This window comes from Syngnathus scovelli, unplaced genomic scaffold, assembly GCF_024217435.2.
Source record: "Syngnathus scovelli strain Florida unplaced genomic scaffold, RoL_Ssco_1.2 HiC_scaffold_23, whole genome shotgun sequence".
In the NCBI taxonomy this organism is placed as follows: domain Eukaryota; kingdom Metazoa; phylum Chordata; class Actinopteri; order Syngnathiformes; family Syngnathidae; genus Syngnathus; species Syngnathus scovelli.
This window is the reverse complement of record NW_026061323.1, coordinates 79,036-102,864: the sequence shown is the minus strand read 5'-3', so window position 1 is coordinate 102,864 and position 23,829 is coordinate 79,036. Positions and strand designations below refer to the sequence as shown.

Genomic DNA, 23,829 nt, shown 5'->3' with positions numbered 1-23,829 from the left:
CACTTGTTGAATATGAACGTAACCGTTAAAATCCACCTGTTTTTCACCATCTGAACGGGTGGCTATTTTGCTCACCAGTTTTCTAAAGCTGAACTGCGATTGTTTTTGACTTGAGACCTGGCAACTGTGATGTCATTTTTAGTCGGCAGCGAGTGGCAATATGGTTGCCCCCCCTGTGATGGATAAGAACGAGTGAATTTTGTTACTTATCTTATTCCAAGGACGCAATATTAATAAGAATGATGTATTTCGGCTCCTGTGGGCATATATAACATATTTTAAAGAAAATGTTGGGTTGAGTTACCCTTTAATAGGAGTGGAGCGCACTCTTGCTCTCTGAACATGCCTACTCACAGAGTAGTGCTACTTTGCTGGAGCACATCCTCGCACTCTGGGCAGTAGTCATGGACACCCTGAACTGGTTGTCACCAAATCGCGGGACACACATAGACGAATAACCATTAACACTCAAACCTACAGACAATTTATAGTCGTCAGTCGGCCTACCATGCACGTCTATTCAACATTGGAGAACATTGGAATACCAGGAGGAAACCCAGGCAGGCATGGGGAGAACATGCGAGCTCCACTCAGAAAGTCCGTAGCCGAAATCGGACCCACAACCTTTGCATTGTAAGGCAAACATGCTAACCAGTGCTCCACCATGCTGCCAAATAAAAAGTTTTACTGGGTTAATTGTAGTACATACTGTTGGGTTGACAACATTTATCTGAAATCAATCTCAGAGGCGGTAGGTCTTTTTGGCTTAGCGTTTTCTTCTGCGCAGAAGGGCGCACCCCAAACACACGCAACAAGTGTGGCTGAGATCTGCGCTCTGCTCGAATTTAGCCGTGCCTTTTATTGAGAGAGAAACAAAGGGGCAAGTGTACATGATCGGGTAGGTTCCCAGGCAGGAAGTACATTCCATAGTTATCTCATTACCACAGAACAAATGGGATACTCTTATGGACGGAGCAGTATGGACGTCTCATGACTATTAGCTTAACAAAGACCTAGTCTTAGTGGCCCTGGGAATACATCCCTGTGCCGTACTCATGACTTCAACTTAAATAAGACCTCTGTCTGCTTCACCCATCCCATGACAATCATGATCTGAACATGTCTAGCTAACTATGGGGCTTATTGTATAGCGCGGCTAATGACTCCAGTCATTAGCCGGCCATATGCCCCCAAGTCATTTTCACAAGGCTAGATGGTCACATACTGCGGAGAATCTTGCACACAAAAGCAGATACATAGAATCCAATGATAAAAAAGTATATCATTTCCAACACATACCGTAATTTCCGGTGTACAAGCCGCGACTTTTTTCCAAAATTTTGAACCCTGCGGCTTATAGTCAGGTGCGTCTTATATAAGATTTTTTTCGTGATTTTTGTGATGACTTGATCACTTTTACTCTTAACACTATTATATACAGTAAAAGCTACAAAACAAACTGACAAATAAGTCGTTTTCAAATCAGACGAGTAAAAACTGGTCAAATATTTTTTTAAAAAGATATTACAAGTGAAGACAATTTGCAATTCTAGTAATGACACATAAATTTGATGCACAATTTGTCTTCGCGGGCCACATAGAATGATGTGGCGGGCCGTATCTGGCCCCCGGGCCTTGAGTTTGACACCTGTGCATTAAACCAATGATTCAACATATACTGTAATTCTACAACAGACCACAAGTAGATACACTTTCACACTTATTTTTCTGTTTCATTTTAACTTGTGTGTAGCCCTTTGGCACTTTTAGCCTTTGTACCCGCTAAACAACATATTTTTGTACATTCTTTTAAACTGGTGGATATTTGGACTTTGCTTGAGTTCCTCACTTAGATTGTTCCATAGTTTGACCCCAGTTATAGTGATGCAAAAACTTTTTAAGGTTGTTCTTATGTTTAAGATTTTGAAGTTGTGATTCCCCCTTAACTTATAACCTCCCTCCCGATTCCTAAATAAGTTTTGGATATTTTCTGGTAGTTGTTTTGCTTACTTGCTATACATGATGATTGCTGTTTGGTAAGATACTATGTCAGTGGATTTCAATAGTTTGGATTGTATGAAAAGTGGATTTGTGTGTTCCAAGTAGTTGACTTTATGAATAGTCCTTATTGCTCTTTTCTGCAGAATGATAAGTGGCTGTAGTGAAGTTTTATAAGTATTCCCCCAAACCTCAGCACAGGGCAAGACAAGAGAACAATAAAGTGTACGAAGTGAATGATAATCCAGTAATTCTTTTGCTTTGTATATGACTGCCATGCTTCTTGAAATTTTAGACTTTACGTTTTTGATGTGTGGCCGCAACGGATGCTAACTGCCGTCAACCGTCATACCATCAGAGAAGAAGAAGGGGTGGCCTGTCCTTTTCGTCGTCCTTTTGTCGGTTACGGTGAGTCTCTGCGTTGCTCTCTTTCTGGAACCGCCTTAAACGAGCACATGCGGTGATATTACCGTGTATTTTACCGACGTTTATCGTCGTTAAACAGATAGCGTTACTGTGTGTGTTTGTTTAGAGGACAAAAAGTTAAAATGCAGTTTAATTGGCAGTTTCCACGCCGGTACGCGTGGACGTTCCACATGTTAGTTGCTATGCTAAGAGTCTTCTGGTCAGTTTTACACCCCCACGCATTGGCACGTTGCATTCCGCGAGATTGCGATTTAGCCGAGAAAGGGGTTGGGGTGGCACGGTGACGCACTAGTTAGCACGTCCGTCTCGCAGTGCAGACGTTCTGGGTTTAATTCTGGCTTTAACGGTTCGACTCGCTTCCAGGTAACACTGCGATCAAGCCAGTCGCACGGGAAGCGTGCCCATATTATAGGCTTTACGTTAAAAGAGAGCGAAGGAAAAGCAGGGCAGTGCTATAGTATGTAAGCGCCGGTATAGAGAGCGAAGGGAAAGCATTGCATTACGATAGCATGTAAATGCCGTTAAAGAGATCGAAGGGAAAGCATAGTGTGATAACATGTAAACGCGTCCGTTTTTTTTCCAAATGATAAATGTGTAAATCTCATCCGTGTATATCAAATTAACAAATTCTTAAAAAAATCTGAGGAGCATTCAACATGGGACTATCATCCTGCAATTTTTGCGGTCAAAACGTTACATGACCTGTGAGCTATTGAGTTAAAATGCTCATTTACAGTAATAAATCGGATAAAATAATAAGCATTCAACTGAAAATATGTATATCTCAACCAGGCCATGTGGGACGACCATCCTGCAATATCACGGGCCATTAGGTCACATGACTCAGGAGCTATTGAGGAAAAATGCAAATATTTACAGTTATAAATTCATTTAAAATATTTGAAGCATTGGAATAAAGTTCTAAGTGGTGTATCACAACCAGCCCATGTGGGACTATCATCCAACAGTTTGGGGTCAATAGGTCACATGATCTGGGAGCTATTGAGGTAAAATTCTATTTCCAGTAATAAATTCAATTTTAAAACAAGCAGGCATTCAAATGAAATTCTAGGAGGTGTATCTCAACCAGCCCATTTGGGACTATCGTCCTCCACTGTTTTGGGTCAATAGGTAACATGACCTGGAAGCTATTGAGCTAAAATTCTAATATTTACAGTAATAAATTCATTAAAAATATTTTAACCATTGGAATGAAATTCTAAGAGGCTGAATAGCTCCCAGGTCATGTGACCTATTGACTTCAAACTGAAGGATAATAGCCCCACATGGTCTGGTTGAGATGCACCTCTTAGAATTTCATTCCAAAGCTACGAATATTTTGAGTGAATTCATGACTGTAAATATTAGCGGTGTAGCTCAATAGCTCTCAGGTCATGTGACCTATTAACCCCCAACTGTGCAGGATGATAGTCCACATAGGCTGGTTGAGATACACCTCATAATATCATTCGAATGCTTCAAATATTTTTTGTGAATTTATGACTATAAATGTTAGCGCTTTAGCTCAATAGCTCCAGGTCATGTGACTTTTTGACCCCAAACTGTGAAGGATGATAGTTCCAAATAGGCTCTATGTGATGAATGCTTAAATTCTTTTCAATGAATTAATACTGTTAATAGCGTTTTTGCTCAATAGCTCCCAGGTCATGTGAGCCAATTATATTAAAACGCACTGCTGTGGCTATTTTGAATGTGTGCATCAAGATGGATGGATGAATGGAAGTATTGGAGTGTGTAGTGAAATTGTTGACATAAAATATTCTCTGCAGCTTTGCTTTGCAGACGACCTGCTAATCAACATGCAGAATGACGCTGGTGAATTTGTGGACCTCTACGTCCCTCGTAAATGGTGAGCAAATGTAATGGTTGTGGTACTTAAAATGCGCTTGTCGAACGTCAATCCTTGAAGGGGACAATGGTTGAGATATTTGGAGGCCAGGGTGGAAAGACTGGCTTCACACAATTGGCACACTGTCAACCCCCACGGACTAGCAATTTGCCCCGTTGACATATTTATGTGCGTGTGCCAGGGTTGTCACGATACTAGAATTTCAGTCGTCGGTACCAATACCTGTGATTTTCCACAATTCTCGATACTAATTTGTTATCATGGTAAAAAACAGAATCGACTTACTTTTAAAATCACTAATCCATCTGCTATAGCCAGGAAGACTTGCGCACATACCTTCAACATGTGCCCAAACGTAATTTTCCAAGATGGCGGCGCCCTGTGAGGCTGCGGCCAAGCCGGCTCCCGATAAAAATGTGTGTTTTGTGTTAAATGTACCGTCCAAATCGTCTCCGAGAATCGCATACGACAGAAGTACACTATTGGGACTTAGAAGCAACAACTGCACAAAGGATATATCCGGAGTTAACTTTGCCATGGATCGCGAAACTATTCGCGGTCTTGGAATAATGTCCCGAGACAAAGGAACCTCTGAGGCAGCGGGCTCCCCCTCCCCCACCAGCCGACACTGGAAGCAGCTGAAGCGGCGGTGGAGTCTGAGCACACGCCGGAGGAGAAGGCGAGGTTCCCGAGCCGGCATCAAACACCGACTGAAGAGAAACCCTCACAAAACAGCACTTCCATCTATTCTCCTTTCAAACGTGCGGTCGTTGGAAAATAAAATGGACTATCTCAAGCTGGACTTAACTACAGAACGAAAGGTGAGAGAATGCAACGCGATCATCCTCACAGAGACGTGGCTTCACAACAACGTTCCGGACAGCGCCATTAAACTGGATGGGTTTACAACTTTCCGCGCGGACAGAAACCACACCAGCACGGGTAAATCTCGAGGAGGTGGTGTGTGGATTTACATTAACAACAACTGGTGTACAAACGCTGTAGTTACTACAAGTCACTGCTCAGAGAACATTGAGTTTTTAACCCTCAACTGCCGTCCATTCTACCTACCGCGTGAATTCAATACCGTCAACATCACAGCTGTTTACGTCCCCCCCAGCGCTAACACAAAGGACGCACTCTCCATACTGTACAAGTCTGTGAGTACACTACAGAACACACACCCGGACTTGGTCTGCATAATCGCTGGCGATTTCAACCAGGCCAAATTGAAAACAGTAATGCCACACTTCCACAAGTGTGTGAACTTTGCAACAAGGGGAGAAAACACACTTGACCAGGTCTACGCAAACATCAGACAGGCCTTCAGAGCCCTTCCCCACCCCCACCTGGGTTCATCAGACCATCTCTCTGTTATGCTAATTCCAGCCTACAGACCTCTGTTGACGAGAAGCAAACCAACTGTGAAGCAGATCAGGGCCTGGCCAGAGGGCTCCACAGCAGCTCTACAGGACTGTTTTGAACGCACAGACTGGTCTGTCTTCAGGGAGGCGGCCACCACCAACCAGGACGTCAACCTCACCGAATACACAGACTCTGTAACTGGATACATAACGAAGTGCATGGAAGATGTAACCGTCACCAAAGACATTACAGTGAGAGCAAATGAAAAACCCTGGTTCACCAGGGAGGTACGTGAGCTCCTGAGGGCACGCAACGCTGCTTTCAAGTCTGGGGACAAGGAGGCCCTCAAGACTGCTAGGGCCAACTTGCACCGGGGCGTGCATATGGTCAAAAAATCAACTCACACTTCACAGACACAAAAGACCCAAGACGCCTGTGGCAAGGCATCCAGTCAGTCACAGACTACAAACCATCCCCCCCACCGTGTGAGGACAACATAGACTTCCTCAACTCTCTCAACACCTTCTTCAGCCGGTTTGAAGAAAACAACACCACAACACCCACAAAAACCCCAGTACACCCAGACAGCACAACACTTCAACTGGACCCAGCGGACGTGAAGAGGACCCTACTCAAGGTGAACCCCAGGAAAGCTGCAGGTCCAGACAACATACCCGGGCGCGTGCTCAGAGACTGTGCAGACTCACTCACTGACGTCCTCACAGACATCTACAACACCTCTCTGAACCAAGTCATCATACCAGCAATTTTCAAAGCTACCACCATCGTACCACTACCCAAGAAGTCACCAGCATCATCACTGAATGACTACAGACCCATAGCACTCACTTCCATCATGATGAAGTACTTTGAGAGACTGGTGAAGGCCCACTTAACATCCACCCTCCCCACTACTCTGGACCCATACCAATTTGCCTACCGCCCCAAGCGCTCCACTGATGACGCCATAGCAACAGCACTCCACCTCTGCCTGGCTCATCTGGAGAACAAAAACAGTCACGCGCGGATGCTGTTCATTGACTCCAGCTCTGCGTTCAACACAGTCATCCCCCAACATCTGGTGAATAAGCTGAGTACAATAGGCGTCAGAACTTAACTGTGCAACTGGCTGCTGGACTTTCTAACGAACAGACCGCAGACAGTCAGAGTCGGAAACAACTCCTCAGCGACCACCGTCATAAACACCGGGGTGCCGCAAGGATGTGTGCTATCCCCCCTGCTGTTCACGCTGATGACCCACGACTGCTCTGCCAGATTTGAAACGAATCACATCATCAAATTTGCAGATGACACAACAGTGGTGGGCCTCATCAAAGACAACGATGACTCAGCATACAGAGAGGAGGTACAGCAACTCATCACCTGGTGTGATAGGAACAAGCACAAGCAGACTGAGTAACAGCTTCTTTCCTCAAGCCATCAGACTCATGAACACACTGAGGAAAACCACTTGAACATTCCAAAGTCACCATGCCACTTGGCACTTTACTCTTGCACCTTATATACAGTTATACACTTTTTCACTTTACTTCTATGACCACTGATTGTACTTCTGCTGCTGTGTATGTATGTGTGTGTGTGTGTGTGTGGGTCTGTATTGTCAATACTCTTATTACACACCGTGTGTGTGTGTGCGTGTGTGTGAATGTGAGAGAGAGTATTTTATTGTATAGTACTGCACATGTTTATAAGCATGTTAGTGTTTGAATGACTGCAATGTGTAAGTGTGCATTGTCTATGTTTATGTTGTGAATGAATATGTCAGAGAAAGAAATTGTAAATTCAGTATGAGTAAGTTAGCTGTGTGTGTGTTTGTGTTGTGTGTGTTGTGTGTATGTGTGTGTGAGAAAGAAAGAGATTTATGTCAATGTCTTATTTAAATGTTTTTAGTTAAACTGCACATTGGAGACTGGTCAAACGCAATTTCAAACTTCTGTGGTAACCCTGTTACATAGGATTTTTGACAATAAAGTAAACTTGAACTTGAACTTGAATCTGCTTCTCAACCTTCTGAAACGGATTGTGGTTGAAAACCGAGGTTTGACTGTATTTTTATTAATCAATGGAAACACTGTTTTTTAAATTATTATTTTTATTTTCTTTTTAAAAGCTCTGCGAGCAACCGGATCATCGGAGCCAAGGACCACGCTTCCGTGCAGATCAACATAGCAGAGGTAATCTTTTTCCAACTTACCGTATTTTTGGCACAATAAGGCACTTGGGGTTAAAAGGCACAATTGCAGGGTCTGTTTTGTATTTAATCCACACATAGAGCGCATTATCGGGCCTATTTATGGCATGACTTATGGTAAACAAAAAGTTATAGGACCAAGACACTGAGATTGGTTGTACTTTATTCTACTGTTTAACCATGTACTCTATGTACTCACATTATTGTTAATAGATATTTATATGCAAATCCGTCCAAGTCCATGACTTCTGTATCCAAATTAAACAATTGGGCAAGTTTGCCATGAAACATGCCAAGTTCCATATTGTCTTGTCGTCACGTTGCTCTTCTGCAATGATCCTGGCTTTCCAGAAAGCTCTAATTGTGCCTTGTAAGCAGTGTTCCGTCTAATTTTTCAAGTGACTGTGCAAACACACAAGCTCCCTGTGCACACTGTGGACCACTGTGTGCAACACCAGAATGAATGAATGAATGAACAAATAAATAAATAAATAAATAAATAAATCTTGTCAATGAGAACTTTAACTTGCTCGGGGTCGGATTTTGTTTTGTGTGACAGCTCGTTCCTTTTCTGTCGATCTTTTGCGTTCTTTGCAATAACGTACCGATCCGCTCTCCCATCTTGAGTCTTTGTACAATTCCAACAGCTTTCAAATGACATTTCTGCTGAATGTGACGCGCGAGGTAGTCCAACTTCCATTTCTTCCGTATTTTTCCCTCCGTAAACTCGCCCGCCACTTTGGCTTCACTGCATGTTTTGCAGAGGAGACCTTTCTCATTCAAAAAGAGAAAATCTCACCCAGTTTCACTGTTTCCTCTTGTAGTTGCACACACTCCAACAGCCATCCAAACTTAAAAGAAGCATCTCTTATTTATTTTGGCTTGGCGAGTGGATGTGTCGCTGCTCATTCGTTTCGCCATGATTAGCTAATTTAGCATTTGCATCGCTTGACTCTGCCGCACTGCATGGATAGGCAGGACACATATGTGTCATACATATACTATGTAGCCTAAGTGAAACATATCATTGGCTGGACAACTGTCAATTACTGATTTACACTACAAAAAGGCACAGAAAGAAAATCATTCATCCACTTAATTAGATTAGAGTACGTCTAACAGTAGATCTTAATCAATCAGTTTATGCTGAATTGTATTTTGTGCGCAGCATGTAATTTCATGTGCGCCAAGACTGCACGACCAGTCCGCAATTGCGCAGCTTAGAGGGAACACTGCTCGTAAGCACGTCTCTTTGTCTATGCCAGGGTTCGGCAACCCAAAATGTTCAAAGGGCCATATTGGCCCAAAAAAAACAAAAAACATACCTGTCTGGAGCCTTAAAAATCTAAAAGCCTTTTATAATGCAACATAGTGTCAATACATAAGTTGTATGCCTACTATTAAAATAATCTAAAGAAAAATAGTGGTGTCAATTTGATCACTTCTTCTTGCGGCCCATTAGAGTTCACGTACTTGCATAGCAGCGGTGTCTGTTCGATATCGGTCGCGTCACTCGACTCACCCATCACAGGCAATTGAAAAAGCTGTAGCTGAATTGATGTCCTTGAGCTTGAAAGACTGCATCCATGCGGTTCGACAATGATTCATATTGATGAAATCATCAGGAAAGAATGCAGTCTTGCGTGCCTCTCAAGAGTTCAAGATTTTTTGGTTTTGTCTTCCAAGCGTCCGCCATCATTCTACCCCAAACATGCTCAATGATGTTCGTGTCTGGTGACTGGGCTGGCCAGTACTGGAGCACCTTGATCTAGAACAAGGGCGTTCTATTCAGCCTACTCATACCCCCACTCTGTTTCTCTTAATAAATATGCCCTTGCAGGAAGGAGGGTTCAGACTTCATTCCTTCAATGGGTGAAATCTCCACCTGCAGGTGTCTAAAAGAACTTGCTTGTCTCCCGTGGTGTTCTTGCAAAATAAGTGTGAGTGAGCAAATCTCTAACACCAATCATAAAAGGTGTTAGAGTTGTGCTCACTCTAACTTATTTTGCAAGAACCACACGGGAGACAAGCAAGTCCTTTTAGACACCTGCAGGTGGAGAGTTCACTCGCTCAGGAATGAAGTCTGAAAACCCTCCCAACTGCAAGGACATATTTATTAAGAGTGGGGGCTGGTGTAGACTGAATAGGAAGCCCAAAACATATCAGGGGGAACTTTTACGACCTTGTGTAGGATGAGACAAGGTAGGTTATTTATTACCGGTTGCATTCCAACATAATCATCCGATAAGGATAATCTGAAAAACCCTAACAATTGGGAAGAGGTAGCTAATATTTCTTGACATTTTAGTATGTTGATATTGCCTTCTAACTTGCAAAGGTTTTGCTAGGATTGGGTGTATTGTATGACAAGCCGACAAAACTTGTTTTGCCAAACTCTGACCTTTCTGTGTTCATTAAAAGATCAATATTTCTGCAGTGAAGCAAATTTATTTTCATACATTACACCTCATTTGGGTGAGTCAAAGTCAGGTTATAAGCCATTGTTTCTACAACATGGACAAGCGACAGAACTTCTGTCAGACACTGTATGTATATAGTTTGTCCTTGTTCAAGCTCTATGTACGTTCTGTATTATATGTAATGTGGATGTATTTCTATGTATGAAATAAAGTCATTCATTCAACTATGTCTGCTACAGGTGGACAATGTCACGGGTCGTTTCAACAGTCAGTTCAAGACCTATGCCATCTGTGGCGCCATCCGCAGAATGGTGAGTCATCCTGGATTGTGTTCAATGGTTCAAATGCTTGTGGTTTTTTACATGTGCGTGTTCTCTCCTAAATGCAAAACAGGGGGAGTCTGATGATTCCATCCTCAGGCTGGCAAAGAATGATGGTGTTGTTGCCAAGTAAGATGACATTTTTGTCATCAGCACGTATCTTGTGTTATAATGTGCATTTTTCTCTCCATAGGAACATCTGAGTGATATCTTTAAAATAAAATGTAAGAAAATCCAAATGCTTTATTGGTCCTGGTTTTTATTTTATTTTTTTTATTTTTTAGCGCATAGAGCACATTTGTTTTGTTTGTTTTTTAACGTCCATTAGATTACAATTACAAAGTGAATAATTATCCCAGTAAAAATACTGAATTTTTGTCCTGTCATCCGTACATACATCATCTACCGATTATCTGGAGGTTGGGCCGTAGAGGCAGCATTTTCAGCAAGAAAGCCCAGACTTCCTTATCTCCAGCCACTTCTTCTAGCTCTTCCCGATGTATCCCAAGGAGTTCCCAGGCCAGCTGGGAGTCGGGAGCTGTGTCCAAATTCACAGGGTGCGTTCTCCGAAGGCCGTTTTTTAGGATGTATGATGTAACTTTCGGCGTGACTCAGCTGCCCAAGTAGTTGAAACGCAGGGATGTTTTTTCACTTGTTGAATATGAACGTAACCGTTAAAATCCACCTGTTTTTCACCATCTGAACGGGTGGCTATTTTGCTCACCAGTTTTCTAAAGCTGAACTGCGATTGTTTTTGACTTGAGACCTGGCAACTGTGATGTCATTTTTAGTCGGCAGCGAGTGGCAATATGGTTGCCCCCCTGTGATGGATAAGAACGAGTGAATTTTGTTACTTATCTTATTCCAAGGACGCAATATTAATAAGAATGATGTATTTCGGCTCCTGTGGGCATATATAACATATTTTAAAGAAAATGTTGGGTTGAGTTACCCTTTAATAGGAGTGGAGCGCACTCTTGCTCTCTGAACATGCCTACTCACAGAGTAGTGCTACTTTGCTGGAGCACATCCTCGCACTCTGGGCAGTAGTCATGGACACCCTGAACTGGTTGTCACCAAATCGCGGGACACACATAGACGAATAACCATTAACACTCAAACCTACAGACAATTTATAGTCGTCAGTCGGCCTACCATGCACGTCTATTCAACATTGGAGAACATTGGAATACCAGGAGGAAACCCAGGCAGGCATGGGGAGAACATGCGAGCTCCACTCAGAAAGTCCGTAGCCGAAATCGGACCCACAACCTTTGCATTGTAAGGCAAACATGCTAACCAGTGCTCCACCATGCTGCCAAATAAAAAGTTTTACTGGGTTAATTGTAGTACATACTGTTGGGTTGACAACATTTATCTGAAATCAATCTCAGAGGCGGTAGGTCTTTTTGGCTTAGCGTTTTCTTCTGCGCAGAAGGGCGCACCCCAAACACACGCAACAAGTGTGGCTGAGATCTGCGCTCTGCTCGAATTTAGCCGTGCCTTTTATTGAGAGAGAAACAAAGGGGCAAGTGTACATGATCGGGTAGGTTCCCAGGCAGGAAGTACATTCCATAGTTATCTCATTACCACAGAACAAATGGGATACTCTTATGGACGGAGCAGTATGGACGTCTCATGACTATTAGCTTAACAAAGACCTAGTCTTAGTGGCCCTGGGAATACATCCCTGTGCCGTACTCATGACTTCAACTTAAATAAGACCTCTGTCTGCTTCACCCATCCCATGACAATCATGATCTGAACATGTCTAGCTAACTATGGGGCTTATTGTATAGCGCGGCTAATGACTCCAGTCATTAGCCGGCCATATGCCCCCAAGTCATTTTCACAAGGCTAGATGGTCACATACTGCGGAGAATCTTGCACACAAAAGCAGATACATAGAATCCAATGATAAAAAAGTATATCATTTCCAACACATACCGTAATTTCCGGTGTACAAGCCGCGACTTTTTTCCAAAATTTTGAACCCTGCGGCTTATAGTCAGGTGCGTCTTATATAAGATTTTTTTCGTGATTTTTGTGATGACTTGATCACTTTTACTCTTAACACTATTATATACAGTAAAAGCTACAAAACAAACTGACAAATAAGTCGTTTTCAAATCAGACGAGTAAAAACTGGTCAAATATTTTTTTAAAAAGATATTACAAGTGAAGACAATTTGCAATTCTAGTAATGACACATAAATTTGATGCACAATTTGTCTTCGCGGGCCACATAGAATGATGTGGCGGGCCGTATCTGGCCCCCGGGCCTTGAGTTTGACACCTGTGCATTAAACCAATGATTCAACATATACTGTAATTCTACAACAGACCACAAGTAGATACACTTTCACACTTATTTTTCTGTTTCATTTTAACTTGTGTGTAGCCCTTTGGCACTTTTAGCCTTTGTACCCGCTAAACAACATATTTTTGTACATTCTTTTAAACTGGTGGATATTTGGACTTTGCTTGAGTTCCTCACTTAGATTGTTAAAGTCCCAAAGTCCCAATGATCATCGTCACACACACATCTGGGTGTGGTGAAATTTGTCCTCTGCATTTAACCCATCCCCATGTGATTTTGATCCATCCCCTGGGGGAGAGGGGAGCAGTGAGCAGCAGCGGTGCCGCGCTCGGGAATCATTTGGTGATCTAACCCCCCAATTCCAACCCTTAATGCTGAGTGCCAAGCAGGGAGGCAATGGGTCCCATTTTTATAGTCTTTGGTATGACCCGGCCGGGGTTTGAACCCACAACCTTCCAGTCTCAGGGCGGACACTCTACTACTAGGCCACTGAGCTGTTCCATAGTTTGACCCCAGTTATAGTGATGCAAAAACTTTTTAAGGTTGTTCTTATGTTTAAGATTTTGAAGTTGTGATTCCCCCTTAACTTATAACCTCCCTCCCGATTCCTAAATAAGTTTTGGATATTTTCTGGTAGTTGTTTTGCTTACTTGCTATACATGATGATTGCTGTTTGGTAAGATACTATGTCAGTGGATTTCAATAGTTTGGATTGTATGAAAAGTGGATTTGTGTGTTCCAAGTAGTTGACTTTATGAATAGTCCTTATTGCTCTTTTCTGCAGAATGATAAGTGGCTGTAGTGAAGTTTTATAAGTATTCCCCCAAACCTCAGCACAGGGCAAGACAAGAGAACAATAAAGTGTACGAAGTGAATGATAATCCAGTAATTCTTTTGCTTTGTATATGACTGCCATGCTTCTTGAAATTTTAGACTTTACGTTTTTGATGTGTGGCCGCAACGGATGCTAACTGCCGTCAACCGTCATACCATCAGAGAAGAAGAAGGGGTGGCCTGTCCTTTTCGTCGTCCTTTTGTCGGTTACGGTGAGTCTCTGCGTTGCTCTCTTTCTGGAACCGCCTTAAACGAGCACATGCGGTGATATTACCGTGTATTTTACCGACGTTTATCGTCGTTAAACAGATAGCGTTACTGTGTGTGTTTGTTTAGAGGACAAAAAGTTAAAATGCAGTTTAATTGGCAGTTTCCACGCCGGTACGCGTGGACGTTCCACATGTTAGTTGCTATGCTAAGAGTCTTCTGGTCAGTTTTACACCCCCACGCATTGGCACGTTGCATTCCGCGAGATTGCGATTTAGCCGAGAAAGGGGTTGGGGTGGCACGGTGATGCACTAGTTAGCACGTCCGTCTCGCAGTGCAGACGTTCTGGGTTTAATTCTGGCTTTAACGGTTCGACTCGCTTCCAGGTAACACTGCGATCAAGCCAGTCGCACGGGAAGCGTGCCCATATTATAGGCTTTACGTTAAAAGAGAGCGAAGGAAAAGCAGGGCAGTGCTATAGTATGTAAGCGCCGGTATAGAGAGCGAAGGGAAAGCATTGCATTACGATAGCATGTAAATGCCGTTAAAGAGATCGAAGGGAAAGCATAGTGTGATAACATGTAAACGCGTCCGTTTTTTTTCCAAATGATAAATGTGTAAATCTCATCCGTGTATATCAAATTAACAAATTCTTAAAAAAATCTGAGGAGCATTCAACATGGGACTATCATCCTGCAATTTTTGCGGTCAAAACGTTACATGACCTGTGAGCTATTGAGTTAAAATGCTCATTTACAGTAATAAATCGGATAAAATAATAAGCATTCAACTGAAAATATGTATATCTCAACCAGGCCATGTGGGACGACCATCCTGCAATATCACGGGCCATTAGGTCACATGACTCAGGAGCTATTGAGGAAAAATGCAAATATTTACAGTTATAAATTCATTTAAAATATTTGAAGCATTGGAATAAAGTTCTAAGTGGTGTATCACAACCAGCCCATGTGGGACTATCATCCAACAGTTTGGGGTCAATAGGTCACATGATCTGGGAGCTATTGAGGTAAAATTCTATTTCCAGTAATACATTCAATTTTAAAACAAGCAGGCATTCAAATGAAATTCTAGGAGGTGTATCTCAACCAGCCCATTTGGGACTATCGTCCTCCACTGTTTTGGGTCAATAGGTAACATGACCTGGAAGCTATTGAGCTAAAATTCTAATATTTACAGTAATAAATTCATTAAAAATATTTTAACCATTGGAATGAAATTCTAAGAGGCTGAATAGCTCCCAGGTCATGTGACCTATTGACTTCAAACTGAAGGATAATAGCCCCACATGGTCTGGTTGAGATGCACCTCTTAGAATTTCATTCCAAAGCTACGAATATTTTGAGTGAATTCATGACTGTAAATATTAGCGGTGTAGCTCAATAGCTCTCAGGTCATGTGACCTATTAACCCCCAACTGTGCAGGATGATAGTCCACATAGGCTGGTTGAGATACACCTCATAATATCATTCGAATGCTTCAAATATTTTTTGTGAATTTATGACTATAAATGTTAGCGCTTTAGCTCAATAGCTCCAGGTCATGTGACTTTTTGACCCCAAACTGTGAAGGATGATAGTTCCAAATAGGCTCTATGTGATGAATGCTTAAATTCTTTTCAATGAATTAATACTGTTAATAGCGTTTTTGCTCAATAGCTCCCAGGTCATGTGAGCCAATTATATTAAAACGCACTGCTGTGGCTATTTTGAATGTGTGCATCAAGATGGATGGATGAATGGAAGTATTGGAGTGTGTAGTGAAATTGTTGACATAAAATATTCTCTGCAGCTTTGCTTTGCAGACGACCTGCTAATCAACATGCAGAATGACGCTGGTGAATTTGTGGACCTCTACGTCCCTCGTAAATGGTGAGCAAATGTAATGGTTGTGGTACTTAAAATGCGCTTGTCGAACGTCAATCCTTGAAGGGGACAATGGTTGAGATATTTGGAGGCCAGGGTGGAAAGACTGGCTTCACACAATTGGCACACTGTCAACCCCCACGGACTAGCAATTTGCCCCGTTGACATATTTATGTGCGTGTGCCAGGGTTGTCACGATACTAGAATTTCAGTCGTCGGTACCAATACCTGTGATTTTCCACAATTCTCGATACTAATTTGTTATCATGGTAAAAAACAGAATCGACTTACTTTTAAAATCACTAATCCATCTGCTATAGCCAGGAAGACTTGCGCACATACCTTCAACATGTGCCCAAACGTAATTTTCCAAGATGGCGGCGCCCTGTGAGGCTGCGGCCAAGCCGGCTCCCGATAAAAATGTGTGTTTTGTGTTAAATGTACCGTCCAAATCGTCTCCGAGAATCGCATACGACAGAAGTACACTATTGGGACTTAGAAGCAACAACTGCACAAAGGATATATCCGGAGTTAACTTTGCCATGGATCGCGAAACTATTCGCGGTCTTGGAATAATGTCCCGAGACAAAGGAACCTCTGAGGCAGCGGGCTCCCCCTCCCCCACCAGCCGACACTGGAAGCAGCTGAAGCGGCGGTGGAGTCTGAGCACACGCCGGAGGAGAAGGCGAGGTTCCCGAGCCGGCATCAAACACCGACTGAAGAGAAACCCTCACAAAACAGCACTTCCATCTATTCTCCTTTCAAACGTGCGGTCGTTGGAAAATAAAATGGACTATCTCAAGCTGGACTTAACTACAGAACGAAAGGTGAGAGAATGCAACGCGATCATCCTCACAGAGACGTGGCTTCACAACAACGTTCCGGACAGCGCCATTAAACTGGATGGGTTTACAACTTTCCGCGCGGACAGAAACCACACCAGCACGGGTAAATCTCGAGGAGGTGGTGTGTGGATTTACATTAACAACAACTGGTGTACAAACGCTGTAGTTACTACAAGTCACTGCTCAGAGAACATTGAGTTTTTAACCCTCAACTGCCGTCCATTCTACCTACCGCGTGAATTCAATACCGTCAACATCACAGCTGTTTACGTCCCCCCCAGCGCTAACACAAAGGACGCACTCTCCATACTGTACAAGTCTGTGAGTACACTACAGAACACACACCCGGACTTGGTCTGCATAATCGCTGGCGATTTCAACCAGGCCAAATTGAAAACAGTAATGCCACACTTCCACAAGTGTGTGAACTTTGCAACAAGGGGAGAAAACACACTTGACCAGGTCTACGCAAACATCAGACAGGCCTTCAGAGCCCTTCCCCACCCCCACCTGGGTTCATCAGACCATCTCTCTGTTATGCTAATTCCAGCCTACAGACCTCTGTTGACGAGAAGCAAACCAACTGTGAAGCAGATCAGGGCCTGGCCAGAGGGCTCCACAGCAGCTCTACAGGACTGTTTTGAACGCACAGACTGGTCTGTCTTCAGGGAGGCGGCCACCACCAACCAGGACGTCAACCTCACCGAATACACAGACTCTGTAACTGGATACATAACGAAGTGCATGGAAGATGTAACCGTCACCAAAGACATTACAGTGAGAGCAAATGAAAAACCCTGGTTCACCAGGGAGGTACGTGAGCTCCTGAGGGCACGCAACGCTGCTTTCAAGTCTGGGGACAAGGAGGCCCTCAAGACTGCTAGGGCCAACTTGCACCGGGGCGTGCATATGGTCAAAAAATCAACTCACACTTCACAGACACAAAAGACCCAAGACGCCTGTGGCAAGGCATCCAGTCAGTCACAGACTACAAACCATCCCCCCCACCGTGTGAGGACAACATAGACTTCCTCAACTCTCTCAACACCTTCTTCAGCCGGTTTGAAGAAAACAACACCACAACACCCACAAAAACCCCAGTACACCCAGACAGCACAACACTTCAACTGGACCCAGCGGACGTGAAGAGGACCCTACTCAAGGTGAACCCCAGGAAAGCTGCAGGTCCAGACAACATACCCGGGCGCGTGCTCAGAGACTGTGCAGACTCACTCACTGACGTCCTCACAGACATCTACAACACCTCTCTGAACCAAGTCATCATACCAGCAATTTTCAAAGCTACCACCATCGTACCACTACCCAAGAAGTCACCAGCATCATCACTGAATGACTACAGACCCATAGCACTCACTTCCATCATGATGAAGTACTTTGAGAGACTGGTGAAGGCCCACTTAACATCCACCCTCCCCACTACTCTGGACCCATACCAATTTGCCTACCGCCCCAAGCGCTCCACTGATGACGCCATAGCAACAGCACTCCACCTCTGCCTGGCTCATCTGGAGAACAAAAACAGTCACGCGCGGATGCTGTTCATTGACTCCAGCTCTGCGTTCAACACAGTCATCCCCCAACATCTGGTGAATAAGCTGAGTACAATAGGCGTCAGAACTTAACTGTGCAACTGGCTGCTGGACTTTCTAACGAACAGACCGCAGACAGTCAGAGTCGGAAACAACTCCTCAGCGACCACCGTCATAAACACCGGGGTGCCGCAAGGATGTGTGCTATCCCCCCTGCTGTTCACGCTGATGACCCACGACTGCTCTGCCAGATTTGAAACGAATCACATCATCAAATTTGCAGATGACACAACAGTGGTGGGCCTCATCAAAGACAACGATGACTCAGCATACAGAGAGGAGGTACAGCAACTCATCACCTGGTGTGATAGGAACAAGCACAAGCAGACTGAGTAACAGCTTCTTTCCTCAAGCCATCAGACTCATGAACACACTGAGGAAAACCACTTGAACATTCCAAAGTCACCATGCCACTTGGCACTTTACTCTTGCACCTTATATACAGTTATACACTTTTTCACTTTACTTCTATGACCACTGATTGTACTTCTGCTGCTGTGTATGTATGTGTGTGTGTGTGTGTGTGGGTCTGTATTGTCAATACTCTTATTACACACCGTGTGTGTGTGTGCGTGTGTGTGAATGTGAGAGAGAGTATTTTATTGTATAGTACTGCACATGTTTATAAGCATGTTAGTGTTTGAATGACTGCAATGTGTAAGTGTGCATTGTCTATGTTTATGTTGTGAATGAATATGTCAGAGAAAGAAATTGTAAATTCAGTATGAGTAAGTTAGCTGTGTGTGTGTTTGTGTTGTGTGTGTTGTGTGTATGTGTGTGTGAGAAAGAAAGAGATTTATGTCAATGTCTTATTTAAATGTTTTTAGTTAAACTGCACATTGGAGACTGGTCAAACGCAATTTCAAACTTCTGTGGTAACCCTGTTACATAGGATTTTTGACAATAAAGTAAACTTGAACTTGAATCTGCTTCTCAACCTTCTGAAACGGATTGTGGTTGAAAACCGAGGTTTGACTGTATTTTTATTAATCAATGGAAACACTGTTTTTTAAATTATTATTTTTATTTTCTTTTTAAAAGCTCTGCGAGCAACCGGATCATCGGAGCCAAGGACCACGCTTCCGTGCAGATCAACATAGCAGAGGTAATCTTTTTCCAACTTACCGTATTTTTGGCACAATAAGGCACTTGGGGTTAAAAGGCACAATTGCAGGGTCTGTTTTGTATTTAATCCACACATAGAGCGCATTATCGGGCCTATTTATGGCATGACTTATGGTAAACAAAAAGTTATAGGACCAAGACACTGAGATTGGTTGTACTTTATTCTACTGTTTAACCATGTACTCTATGTACTCACATTATTGTTAATAGATAGACGGACTGCGGCCGGGCCAATCACCTTCTGGATAGGGAACGGTCCAACAAAGCGGGGCGCCAGTTTGCGGGATCCCGCTCGCAGCGGCAAATCCCGCGTCGAGAGCCACACACGCTGCCCCACTCTGTACTCCGGAGCCGGCGTCCGGTGCTTGTTCGCCTGGCGGGCGCAGCCTGAAACAGAGCGGAGAAGAGTGACCCGGCCCCTCGCCCAGGCACGATGACAACGGCGGACACAAGCCTGGGCCGACGGGCACGCCGCACCACGCTCCTGGTGGGCGAACAAGGGTGGCTGGTACCCGAAGACGCAGTGGAAAGGCAAAAGTCCCGTGGCCGAGCTGGGAAGGGAATTGTGAGCATACTCTACCCAGGGAAGCTGTTGGACCCGCCCGCGCTGGTCCCCGGCGGCCATGCATCGGAGAGACCTGCCCAGTTCCTGGTTCAGGCGCTCCGCTTGACCGTTGGACTGAGGGTGAAACCCCGAGGAGAGGCTGGCCGTGGCGCCGAGGAGTCAGCAGAACTCCGTCCAGAAGGTGGAAGCGAATTGAGGTCCTCGGTCTGACACGATGTCTTGTGGGAGACCGTGGTGACGAAACACCTCTCGCACCATGATGGACGCCGTCTGCTTCGCAGATGGGAGCTTAGGCAGAGGGATGAAATGCGTCATCTTGCTAAAACGGTCTACCACCGTGAGGACCACCGTGTTTCCCTCTGAGGGGGGGAGGCCCGTGACAAAGTCGATTGACAGGTGAGACCAGGGACGCTGGGGAACCGGCAAGGGTTGAAGCAGCCCGGCCGGAGGACGAGTAGACGTCTTGTAGCGGTTAGCGAGCAACCGGATCATCGGAGCCAAGGACCACGCTTCCGTACAGATCAACATAGCAGAGGTAATCTTTTTCCAACTTACCGTATTTTTGGCACAATAAGGCACTTGGGGTTAAAAGGCACAATTGCAGGGTCTGTTTTGTATTTAATCCACACATAGAGCGCATTATCGGGCCTATTTATGGCATGACTTATGGTAAACAAAAAGTTATAGGACCAAGACACTGAGATTGGTTGTACTTTATTCTACTGTTTAACCATGTACTCTATGTACTCACATTATTGTTAATAGATATTTATATGCAAATCCGTCCAAGTCCATGACTTCTGTATCCAAATTAAACAATTGGGCAAGTTTGCCATGAAACATGCCAAGTTCCATATTGTCTTGTCGTCACGTTGCTCTTCTGCAATGATCCTGGCTTTCCAGAAAGCTCTAATTGTGCCTTGTAAGCAGTGTTCCCTCTAATTTTTCAAGTGACTGTGCAAACGCACAAGCTCCCTGTGCACACTGTGGACCACTGTGTGCAACACCAGAATGAATGAATGAATGAACAAATAAATAAATAAATAAATCTTGTCAATGAGAACTTTAACTTGCTCGGGGTCGGATTTTGTTTTGTGTGACAGCTCGTTCCTTTTCTGTCGATCTTTTGCGTTCTTTGCAATAACGTACCGATCCGCTCTCCCATCTTGAGTCTTTGTACAATTCCAACAGCTTTCAAATGACATTTCTGCTGAATGTGACGCGCGAGGTAGTCCAACTTCCATTTCTTCCGTATTTTTCCCTCCGTAAACTCGCCCGCCACTTTGGCTTCACTGCATGTTTTGCAGAGGAGACCTTTCTCATTCAAAAAGAGAAAATCTCACCCAGTTTCACTGTTTCCTCTTGTAGTTGCACACACTCCGACAGCCATCCAAACTTAAAAGAAGCATCTCTTATTTATTTTGGCTTGGCGAGTGGATGTGTCGCTGCTCATTCGTTTCGCCATGATTAGCTAATTTAGCATTTGCATCGCTTGACTCTGCCGCACTGCATGGATAGGCAGGACACATATGTGTCATACATATACTATGTAGCCTAAGTGAAACATATCATTGGCTGGACAACTGTCAATTACTGATTTACACTACAAAAAGGCACAGAAAGAAAATCATTCATCCACTTAATTAGATTAGAGTACGTCTAACAGTAGATCTTAATCAATCAGTTTATGCTGAATTGTATTTTGTGCGCAGCATGTAATTTCATGTGCGCCAAGACTGCACGACCAGTCCGCAATTGCGCAGCTTAGAGGGAACACTGCTCGTAAGCACGTCTCTTTGTCTATGCCAGGGTTCGGCAACCCAAAATGTTCAAAGGGCCATATCGGCCCAAAAAAAACAAAAAACATACCTGTCTGGAGCCTTAAAAATCTAAAAGCCTTTTATAATGCAACATAGTGTCAATACATAAGTTGTATGCCTATTATTAAAATAATCTAAAGAAAAATAGTGGTGTCAATTTGATCACTTCTTCTTGCGGCCCATTAGAGTTCACGTACTTGCATAGCAGCGGTGTCTGTTCGATATCGGTCGCGTCACTCGACTCACCCATCACAGGCAATTGAAAAAGCTGTAGCTGAATTGATGTCCTTGAGCTTGAAAGACTGCATCCATGCGGTTCGACAATGATTCATATTGATGAAATCATCAGGAAAGAATGCAGTCTTGCGTGCCTCTCAAGAGTTCAAGATTTTTTGGTTTTGTCTTCCAAGCGTCCGCCATCATTCTACCCCAAACATGCTCAATGATGTTCGTGTCTGGTGACTGGGCTGGCCAGTACTGGAGCACCTTGATCTAGAACAAGGGCGTTCTATTCAGCCTACTCATACCCCCACTCTGTTTCTCTTAATAAATATGCCCTTGCAGGAAGGAGGGTTCAGACTTCATTCCTTCAATGGGTGAAATCTCCACCTGCAGGTGTCTAAAAGAACTTGCTTGTCTCCCGTGGTGTTCTTGCAAAATAAGTGTGAGTGAGCAAATCTCTAACACCAATCATAAAAGGTGTTAGAGTTGTGCTCACTCTAACTTATTTTGCAAGAACCACACGGGAGACAAGCAAGTCCTTTTAGACACCTGCAGGTGGAGAGTTCACTCGCTCAGGAATGAAGTCTGAAAACCCTCCCAACTGCAAGGACATATTTATTAAGAGTGGGGGCTGGTGTAGACTGAATAGGAAGCCCAAAACATATCAGGGGGAACTTTTACGACCTTGTGTAGGATGAGACAAGGTAGGTTATTTATTACCGGTTGCATTCCAACATAATCATCCGATAAGGATAATCTGAAAAACCCTAACAATTGGGAAGAGGTAGCTAATATTTCTTGACATTTTAGTATGTTGATATTGCCTTCTAACTTGCAAAGGTTTTGCTAGGATTGGGTGTATTGTATGACAAGCCGACAAAACTTGGTTTGCCAAACTCTGACCTTTCTGTGTTCATTAAAAGATCAATATTTCTGCAGTGAAGCAAATTTATTTTCATACATTACACCTCATTTGGGTGAGTCAAAGTCAGGTTATAAGCCATTGTTTCTACAACATGGACAAGCGACAGAACTTCTGTCAGACACTGTATATAGTTTGTCCTTGTTCAAGCTCTATGTACGTTCTGTATTGTATGTAATGTGGACGTATTTCTATGTATGAAATAAAGTCATTCATTCAACTATGTCTGCTACAGGTGGACAATGTCACGGGTCGTTTCAACGGTCAGTTCAAGACCTATGCCATCTGTGGCGCCATCCGCAGAATGGTGAGTCATCCTGGATTGTGTTCAATGGTTCAAATGCTTGTGGTTTTTTACATGTGTGTGTTCTCTCCTAAATGCAAAACAGGGGGAGTCTGATGATTCCATCCTCAGGCTGGCAAAGAATGATGGTGTTGTTGCCAAGTAAGATGACATTTTTGTCATCAGCACGTATCTTGTGTTATAATGTGCATTTTTCTCTCCATAGGGACATCTGAGTGATATCTTTAAAATAAAATGTAACAAAATCTAAATGCTTTATTGGTCCTGGTTTTTATTTTATTTTTTTTTAGCGCATAGAGCACATTTGTTTTGTTTGTTTTTTAAAGTCCATTAGATTACAATTACAAAGTGAATAATTATCCCAGTAAAAATACTGAATTTTTGTCCTGTCATCCGTACATACATCATCTACCGATTATCTGGAGGTTGGGCCGTAGAGGCAGCATTTTCAGCAAGAAAGCACAGACTTCCTTATCTCCAGCCACTTCTTCTAGCTCTTCCCGATGTATCCCAAGGAGTTCCCAGGCCAGCTGGGAGTCGGGAGCTGTGTCCAAATT

At 43.6% G+C, this 23,829-nt stretch overlaps 2 long non-coding RNA genes across 4 annotated transcripts; both read left to right on the top strand.

Moving 5' to 3' along the window:
• The first annotated feature begins 639 nt into the window (after positions 1 to 639).
• On the top strand, positions 640 to 10,850 carry LOC137839861 (uncharacterized). Its single transcript, XR_011086261.1, has 2 exons — positions 640 to 7,854; positions 10,531 to 10,850. It is a non-coding gene; the product is annotated as an uncharacterized lncRNA (long non-coding RNA).
• Positions 10,851 to 11,908: 1,058 nt separating this feature from the next.
• LOC125992662 (uncharacterized) lies at positions 11,909 to 23,523 on the top strand. Of its 3 annotated transcripts, XR_007489722.2 has the most exons (5): positions 15,043 to 15,865; positions 19,356 to 19,419; positions 19,650 to 20,539; positions 23,204 to 23,275; positions 23,358 to 23,523. It is a non-coding gene; the product is annotated as an uncharacterized lncRNA (long non-coding RNA). The 3 variants fall into 3 exon arrangements; XR_011086260.1 differs by lacking the exons at positions 23,204 to 23,275; positions 23,358 to 23,523 and adding an exon at positions 11,909 to 13,977 and having other exon boundaries at positions 15,786 to 15,865; positions 19,650 to 21,675; XR_011086259.1 differs by lacking the exons at positions 23,204 to 23,275; positions 23,358 to 23,523 and having other exon boundaries at positions 15,036 to 15,865; positions 19,650 to 21,675.
• The last annotated feature ends 306 nt before the right edge of the window (positions 23,524 to 23,829 follow it).